The 9,147-nt window shown below is 43.0% G+C and overlaps 1 protein-coding gene across 1 annotated transcript in view; it reads right to left on the bottom strand.

Annotated features, from left to right (window-relative positions):
- RORA (RAR related orphan receptor A) overlaps positions 1-9,147 on the bottom strand; it is a 736,081-nt gene that overhangs the window by 131,731 nt on the left and 595,203 nt on the right. The gene's annotated exons all lie outside the window — the stretch shown is intronic.

Below are 9,147 nucleotides of genomic sequence, written 5' to 3' on the forward strand. Positions count from 1 at the left end.
TGCTTACTGTAATGTTTCATAATGTAAAGTGCACTCCAGGATTCAGTGGTGCTTTCTTCGAGTTAAAGCATGATCGTGGTAACAAAATGACTACAAAAAATGTCACACATTCTTCAATAGATCATCTTTCTTTGGAGACAAAGACAAGTTCTGACTCCTCCCATTATTGAGGATTGAATTTAGTTTTATGCACTGTCAGCAGCCATCTCAGCTGCATTTGAACAATTTGGGGACAAACTATCTTGGGGCTACAAATATGGCAACCCATATTCACAGATGATGTATCATGATGATGCCTTTTACGTCAGTTCATAATCATCAGGGCTGAGGAAAATTTGTTTTGCTTTGTTTCCTAAAATCTTTTAAAATTTCATTGCATAAGAATATCATAACATATAAGTCAACTGAGAAATTTAGTAGTAATCCTGTAACACTAAACACATTAGCTGCTTCCCTCCTTCCCCTCATCTCATAGCATTGAAATCTGTCTGCATACAAGCGGGAATTCTGCCTACAAGTTGGTCCCCACATTTTCTGTATCGCCACTTTATCATAATGAGTCATAATGTATCAGCGCACGAGGATCATCCATCTTGACCAGTTCACTGTGGCTCAGGAGCTGTCAGGTCCACCAAACCACTCAAGATCTCAGGGCTTTACGCTTTTAAGATCCAGAACCACGGGCACTGTTTGAGGCACTTTCTGCAGAAGGTGTACCGCATCTTTGCCTGCTTTTGCAGGCCTCAATGGACAGACAGCTGTAGTCCACAAGGCTGATTCTCTCTGTTCATTTATTCAGTTTTCCAAGAGCTCCATCCCCCTTCTCTGACGTCTTCCCCAATCATTCCTGCCCCTAAGAGTCTTCCTGTCCCATCAACTCCTGAAGGTCCCATGGTCAGCATCTCTCACTATCTCCTTTTGTAGCTAAAGAATAGATGCTTCGTTACCCTAACCAAACTCTGTTGTTTTTAGAGTGAGGAATCTACTTTAGACTTCTCTGGAGTCCCAGGATATCTGATGCACAGTAAGTATTAATGCATATTTATAGATGGATCTGAATAATATTTTTGAGGTAACCATCAAATGGAAAGTAAGTGAAAATAACACAGAAAATGTGAAAGGGAAAAAGACATCATGGTATTAGCTCAAATAAGGACAGGGACCACATCTCATCCCTTAGGTGACTTAATCTCTCTGTGCTTCAGTTTCCACATCCAAAAAGTTGAAATCATAATAGAACCTACTTCATAGGCCGTCATGAGGATCAAATGAGTTCTTATGTGTAAAGTGGTTGGAACAGTGTTTGGCATGCAGCAAATGCTATGTATTTTTAAATGAAAATAAAAATTAAGTAACATGATAATGTCCAAATTCTAGCATAGTACCTGCCACAGAGTAGCTGCTCAATAAAGGCTGAACTCAACTACTGTCTGTTTTGTGACACTTGCACCAGCATGGACCTGGGAGGGAGTAGCAGCTGGGACCAAGGGGCTGGCTGGTGACAGTATCTTCCAGGAGAAGTGTTTGGGAAAGCAGTAAGCTCCACACTCCAGTTCAAAGGCTCTGGAAGTTACCAGGTTCTGCCACAAACTCGTTTAGCTGGAGTGCTCCCAGGTCTGGGCCGTGTGGCTTTTCGGGTTAGTCCAAGGCACAGTTGACAGGCACCCTGGCACTGATGGCTGCTGGGGAGAGGGGCACAGCCCGGAGCTCCGCCTCCCACTAGCAGCTCAGAGCCGGCACGGAAAGTTACTGCATGTGAACGTGGCAGGAATGATGGAAAGCCCAGGGCTGCCAAGTGCTGCAATCCTGGGCTGCGTTTCTTATGCTCACAGGCACCGGCTCTTCAGGGAGTCTAGTCTATACACGCTTCCTGCGCATAACTGTATTCTTTCAGCAGTTACTATGCTTTGGCGTAGAGGGAGGAGACAAAAGTTTGAGGGAGTGGCAGTGAGGCTTGAGCCAAGATCCCATACACAATGTCTTCCTTGCCCTAAGATGTTCCTAAGAAGAACTTATAATTTCACCCCCTGTATTGTGTATCTCTGAACTTTCATCGAATAGATTTCTTTTTTTTTTTTTTTTTAAGAAAAAACCTCTTTATCAAGTTCCACCCACCAGAGGCTTCCATTTGTCTATTTGCCCATCCATTTTTTAACAAACATCTCCTAAGCACCAATTATCTGTCAGCTACCCAACTAGGCCCTGGAAACCCAGAGAAGCTCATAGTCCACTGCGGAGCCAGAGAGTAAATTGTTGCTCTATGACATGAAGGGCTATAACCGGGGCACACACAGAGAGCTGCCTGGCAGAGAATTATTTCTGCCAGGTGGGGACAGCAGCCTGCACAGGCTTGCAGGGGTGCCTTGTTAGAGCTGGGCTTTGAAGAATGACTCCAGTGGGGAGGTCACCAGGTGAATAAGTGGCCTAATTAGGCTGTGATGTACATTTATCATCTTTGTCCCACACCTGCTTTTTAAGCGAGGCTTTAAAAATACAAAACCAGATTGTGGGTTGGAGAACAGTATTGTATCAATGTTACATTCCCTGATTATGATCATTGTACTGTGGTCATGGAAGAGAAAGACTATGTTCCTAGGAAATCTACACTGAAAAAGAGTAAAGGGTGGGGGCCGGGCGCGGTAACTCACACTTGTAATCCCAGCACTTTGGGAGGCTGAGGCAAGCGGATCACCTGAGGTCAGGAGTTTGAGACCAGCCTGGCCAAGACGCTGAAACCTCATCTCTACTAAAAATACAAAAATTAGCCGGGCGTGGTGGCGGGCACCTGTAATCCCAGCTACTCGGGAGGCTGAGGCAGGAGAATGGCTTGAATCCGGGAGGTGGAGGTCGTGGTGAGCCAAGGTTGCGCCATTGCACTCCAGCCTGGGCAACAGGAGTGAAACTGTGACTCAAAGAAAAGGAAAGCGGAATGTTCCCTCCATGTAGTACCCATAGTATGTGTATACTCCCTCTATAATAGTATATATAACAGTATTTATACATGGGGATGAGAATGATAAAGAAAGTAGAGCGCAATGTTAATAATTAGTGAATCTGGATAAAGGGTGTGTGGGAGTTAGTTATGCTACACTTGCAACTTTTCTATAAGTTTGAAATTATACTAACACAAAATGTTAACAAAAATGTATAAAATACAAAAGATACTAAATCAGCTTCTAAAATACCAAGATGCAGGCTGGGCGTGATGGCTCACACCTGTAATCCCAGCACTTTGGGAGGCTGAGGTGGGCAGATCGCTTGAGCTCAGGAGTTTGAGACCAGCCTGGGGAACATGTGAAACCCCGTCTTTACTAAAAATACAAAAATTAGCTGGGCATGGTGGTGTGTGCCTGTGGTCCCAGCTACTCAGGAGGCTGAGATGGGAGAATCACCTGAGCCTGGGAGGTGGAGGTTGCAGTGAGGCAGAGGTTTCAGGGAGACAAGACTGCATCACTGCACTCCAGCCTGGGTGATGAGCCAGACCCTGTCTCAAACAAACAAAAAGAAATAAAATACCAAGATGCCAATGCCTTTTATTACCATCATTCTGAAAAGGATCAGCAATACTCAGGACATAATTTTAAAACAATTATTTTTTGAGATGGAGTCTCGCTCTGTCACCCAGGCTGGGGTGCCGTGGCAAAATCTCGGCTCACTGCAACCTCCACCTCCTGGGCTCAGGTGATTCTCCCATCTCAGCCTCCTGAGTAGCTGGGACTACAGGCATGCACCACCACACCTGGCTAATTTTTGTATTTTTAGTAGAGATGGGGTTTCACCATATTGGCCAGGCTGGTCTCGAACTCCTGACCTCAGGTGATCCACCCACCTCGGTCTCCCAAAGTGCTGGGATTACAGGCGTGAGCCACTATGCCCGTCCAGGACATAATCTTTGATTGCAAGGTTGCAGCTACCCAGTGAGACCCTGCAAACCCTGAGGAATGCCGTGTCTTCCATGTGTCCTGCCTCACTTATTCACTCCCTTCTTTTTTTCCCTGAAACCTTGAAATTTACAGTGTAAAAGAGCCAGGATAGCAAGTGAAGCCCACCACAGGTGTGCTCTGCAAAGTCCCTGAAAGAGGAGTGCCCAAAAGATGTTGCTTGCCTCTCTGCAGTGTACGGACCCCCAGGAATCTAGAGAGGGGTCAGTCTAAAATATTTAAAATTCTTTAGTAATGCCCAGGAGGGGGCAGTCAGCTTAGCAAGGATTTGGGATCTATCAACAACTACAATTCTATTGCACTTGCTTATGATACATTTTTAAAAGCAGAAAGCAAAAATTAAAAACAATAACAGCAGCAGCTAATATTTACCAAGGGCTGACTATACCCTAGGCACTTGGCTAACTACTTAACATGGACATCTCATTGATTCCCCCATGAAAGCACCATGAGGTAGGTACTGCTAATGTTCCCATTTAACAGACAAGGGAACTAAGGCCCAGCTAGTCAATGCTGGAATTGGATATAAGCACAAGTGGCCTGGCTCCAGAGCCAGGCTGTTGCCCATAACATTATGTTGCTGTAGGCTCTGGTTACCACTTTATGTGAATATGGACAAAGGATACAGAGGGGGATGAAAGCAGTATGATTAGTTGGGGTGGCAGGACCACGGTAAGTTTACTTTTATTTTGATGTTCAACGTTATTTATGTATTAAATATTTTTTTTTAATCAAAACTATTGGTTGATCATTTTTGACCCAGGAGATGCAGTTTGAGATATGTGTGCCTAACACAGCATCTTTATCACTAAATAAGTTATAGCTTCTCTGTGACTTGCTTTCTGTATCTGAAATATGAGATAATATTTGCCAACATTTTCCCACTAAAATTCTTGCTCAAAGGTTGAAATTCTGTGTATGGTATGTGTAGGATATGGAGCAGGTGGAGAGTAGGGGGTGGGAAAGGGTGGGGAGGCCTATGGTGGGGTGACTACAGAAATACTCTATAGAACAATTACTCACTGGTGGAATCAAACATTAGGCATGAGGCCAGGCTGCGCTTTCTATTTATAAGGTATTGTTCAACGTTGGAAAGAAACATCAGATCTGAATTAGGGTTTTTATTTTTTCCCCCTTTCCTTCCTTCTTTTTTTCTCCACATCCCTCTCTTCTTCTCTTCCTTTCTCGCTTCTTTCTTTTCCTGGGCCACTGGAAGCAATGTTTGGTCATAGTTATATATTTTATCTGATAGAAAAGACTAGCAGAGACTTAGACCATAGAGAGTCAAGAGGCCTAAAGACCTTAGCATATCTTCCTTTGAATCCAGGAACACGACCCCCTGATATAATTTAACCTCATTACCACAAGTATGGAAGAGGTCCTCTTCCATTTGCTGCATATGTATATATATATATTTGCTGTATATATATACACACACACACACACACACACAATTATTCATTGGAAATGTATCTACAAAAGGTAAATTGTTTGAGGTAAATAAAGGGACATGCTACTATGGCTAGAAACTATGTTGGTTAGTTGGTATTTTCTTCCTGGTCACCTTTCAGGCAATCTGGATAGAAAGCACAGCTTTCATTTCTATGTAACATCCATCTGTGTTCAAAGATGCTTTTGAGAGGGCCAAGGGAACAATGATTTAATGCTGTCAAGTGCTTTGAGATCTCAGACAAAGAAGCTCTGTAAATACTGAGCATTAGCAACCCCAGTATCATTCCCCTCAGTATTATCAAGGCTTTGGAAAAATTAACCAAGAAATGGGCCCTGGCATATTGAGAGCAGCAATCGCTTCTGGAAAGCTTTAAAGACCCTCTACATTGGGAAATGTAGGGCTTAGTGAAAACACTTGCCCAAGAACTACTTTTCTTCGTTTGCAAATTAAAACCACCAAAGACTAAAACCTGCTACAATGTGGAAAAGAAATAATTAGATTAAAGCTTTTCAACCAAGCTCCAAATGGAGAGAGGGTAAGGGATTGTGGGTGTGCATGTACTTAAGAGACAGACACATGCAGAAAGACACAGACTGGGCTTCAGAAAAAAAAACAAAAAACAAAAAAAACAGAAAAAAGGCTTTTGTCCATGTTTATATTTGCCACAAAAACAAATCTTTTTTTGTGTTGTTTTGTTAAGTAAAAAACGTATTCATTATGTTTGGTGAGGTTGTAGGGCAACAGGCACCCACATACATTATTGGTGGCCACATAAACTGGCAAAGTCTCCATGAAGGACCACTTTGCAACGTCTAATAATATTATAAATGCATTTACCATTGTCCTACTATTCCGCATCTAGGAATTTATCCTGTACATCTGTTTGCATATGTGCAAAATGGTTCATGTTTGAGGATATTCATTGTAGCTTTGTTTGTATTTGCAAAGCCTGAAAACAAATTAAAAATTTATTAGTAGGGGATTAAATAACGTCTGGTGTATCATTAAAATGGAATATCATACAGTTGTTAAAAAGAACAAGGAAATTCTGCGCAAAATTGCTATGGAATTATCTCTAAAGATGTGGTGTGAATTGAAAAAATCAAGATGCAGAACAGTGTGTACAAACAGATATATTTGAATATGTATGTTTGAATTCATCATGCTAACATATTTATAGAATGGATTTTCGGAAGGCTGCATAAAAAATTGGTAACTGTGGCTAAGGCATAGGGCTTACACCTCTAACTTTATATCCTTTCGTACCTTTTGAATGTTGTATCATGTACCTATGTGTCCTATTCAGAAAACAAATTAGTGCTAATGGTGTATGAAACCACTGATTAAACAACAAAGTGAAAATATGAGCTTTGTAACATTTTCTAGGGATGGGGGTCGACAAGTTGTGTCTTCAGAGCTCCCATGTTCTTCCTTCCTCAGCAGGGACAGGCTTCTCAGCACCCTGCTGACTCAGGGAGCCCAAAGGGACACCAGGAATGCTCAGCCTGTGTTAGCTCATGACTATTTCCCTGCCTCTGACTTCTCTAGTTCCTCACAGTTCAACCCAGGGTGGGTAGCCTGGTGTCTGTTTGAGCTCAACCTCCCCAAACCAGGAAGCCCACAAGCTGTACCTTCAAGATGTCACTGTCAAACATCTATCTGAGCATACAGGGAATTCCCCTCTTGGGACTGACAGGGAAAATGATCCCTAGGGATTAGGGCCTCCACTGGGCTGTGTCAAACATATTTCATAGTTCCTGCAACTCTGACCAGGGATCGTTTTGAAATTCGGATTTTGTTGTTGTTGTTGTTGCAAGGAACAAAGACTCACCAAACTAAAGGATGATTCTTGCAAGAATGCACATGGAGTAATACAGTAGCCGCGTTCTCATGGAATTTAATAAGAATTATAAAACAACAACCTCAAAAATATCATTGATGAACTACTTAGCTGCCCAGCATGGTGCTTGGTGCTTTGCGTGGATTATCTCCTTTCAACCCCATCATAAACCCATGAGGCTGTTGCTGTTATTACCCCTATTTTATAGGACATTTAGGCTTGTAGAGGTCACTGTCACCATACAGTGGGTGAGCCCCACAGAAACAGGATCGGGAAAATCTGCTGCTCTCTTGCTGTCCCTCTCATGGGCAGAACAGTTTCTCTGCCTTAAGGTTACCGCCTTTCCCTGGATGCTTGCCTCTCAGTTCTGATACTAACTGACTCACTCATTCACCACCATTGGGCTCATTCATAGACTTTGCTTCCTTATAACAGCACCTTCTACAGAGGGATTCATGACCTTCTCCACCTCAAATCTCTGTGCTTCAGCTGCTGCCTACCTGCCTCCTCCTGTTCAGATTTCCCCAAGAGAGGACTTGAGAGATCATCCTTCTGTTGGAGGCCAGCCACTTCACTGGTCACCTCCTGACCTTTGGCTTGGGCATCCCACCTCGGGTTCCCATTTTGATTCATTCCTCTGTGGCTGAAGGGTAACAGTCCTCATGGGCTTCATCTTTTCCTTCACTCGTCAGATATTCTTGGAGAACTGACTTTAAGCCAGACATTGGGTTGTGGGTGGTGGGGGGAGGATACACAGTGATCAGCAGAGCAAAGAACTTGCTCTCAGTGGCTCTTACCTTCTGGCTCCTTCACCTGCAGGTGTGGGTGTGGCAGACATTCTGGCCTGTCCAGTTCAAAGACAATGACCCGTGATTGACCACGGCACTCTTGCCTCAGTCTCTAAGTCACTGTCTCCTGGGGCCCCCTCATTCATGCCTTTTCCTGGTTATCCATCTGCCTCCAGAAACTGGGGCTGTGCCTTGCCCCAGTGTACTATGGAGTCCAACGTGATCAAACAGATGGCTCCAACAGCTGGGTGGAGAATGATGGGGAGGAGTCTGGGGGATAATGCTCAGAGGCCCTGTGAATCTGCTGCCATGGGCAGTGGAATCCCAGCCACAAAGAATGAGGTACTTACAATTCTCCCATAATTGTTGACTAAATTCCAGAGCTGGGCTCCTCTCTCTTCTTTTCTTTCTTCTCTTTTTTCAATACCAAATAGTTTGAAAAAATTCCATGCTTTGTCAAATGCCCTTTCCTAGGCTCAAATTAACCTTTTCCAAGCGTCTTTCACATTCTTCAAACTCTTATTAATCCCTCAAAACCCAGCTCCAGGCATTGCCCTCCTCAGTGATTTATTCTCTAAATTTGAGATAATCATGGCTTCATATGGACTACTTTTGTACTTGGCATACATTTCTATTGTTACCCTTATCATACTGAGTTGCAAATATTTGTTTAGACGTATGTTTCCTCTCCTGGAGTGTAAGCTTATAGAGAGCAGGGAACATGTCTTAATTATTTATTTTTTAACTTAAATAAACTATTTTAGGATAGTTTTAGAGTTACAGAAAGTTGTAAAAATAGTACAGACAATGCCTGTATACTTTATTGTCTGGTTAACATATTGCTTTACTATGGTATGTTTGTTACAACTAAGGAATCAACATTGGTATGTTACTGATTATTTCGCAGTTTATTTCACTAGATTTTACCTGGTGTCCTCTTCCTGTTGCAGGATCCCATCTGATCTCACATTATGTTTAGCTGTCATGTCTCCTTCGCCTCCTCTGGTCTGTGGTCAGTTTCTCTAACTTTCCTTGTTTTTGATGATCTTGCCTGTTTTGAGGAGTACCGGTCAGCAGTGTTGCAGAATATCCCTTAATGGGTTTGTGTGATGTTTTTCTCATGGT

The sequence above is a fragment of the Pongo abelii genome, chromosome 16, assembly GCF_028885655.2.
Source record: "Pongo abelii isolate AG06213 chromosome 16, NHGRI_mPonAbe1-v2.0_pri, whole genome shotgun sequence".
NCBI lineage: Eukaryota > Metazoa > Chordata > Mammalia > Primates > Hominidae > Pongo > Pongo abelii.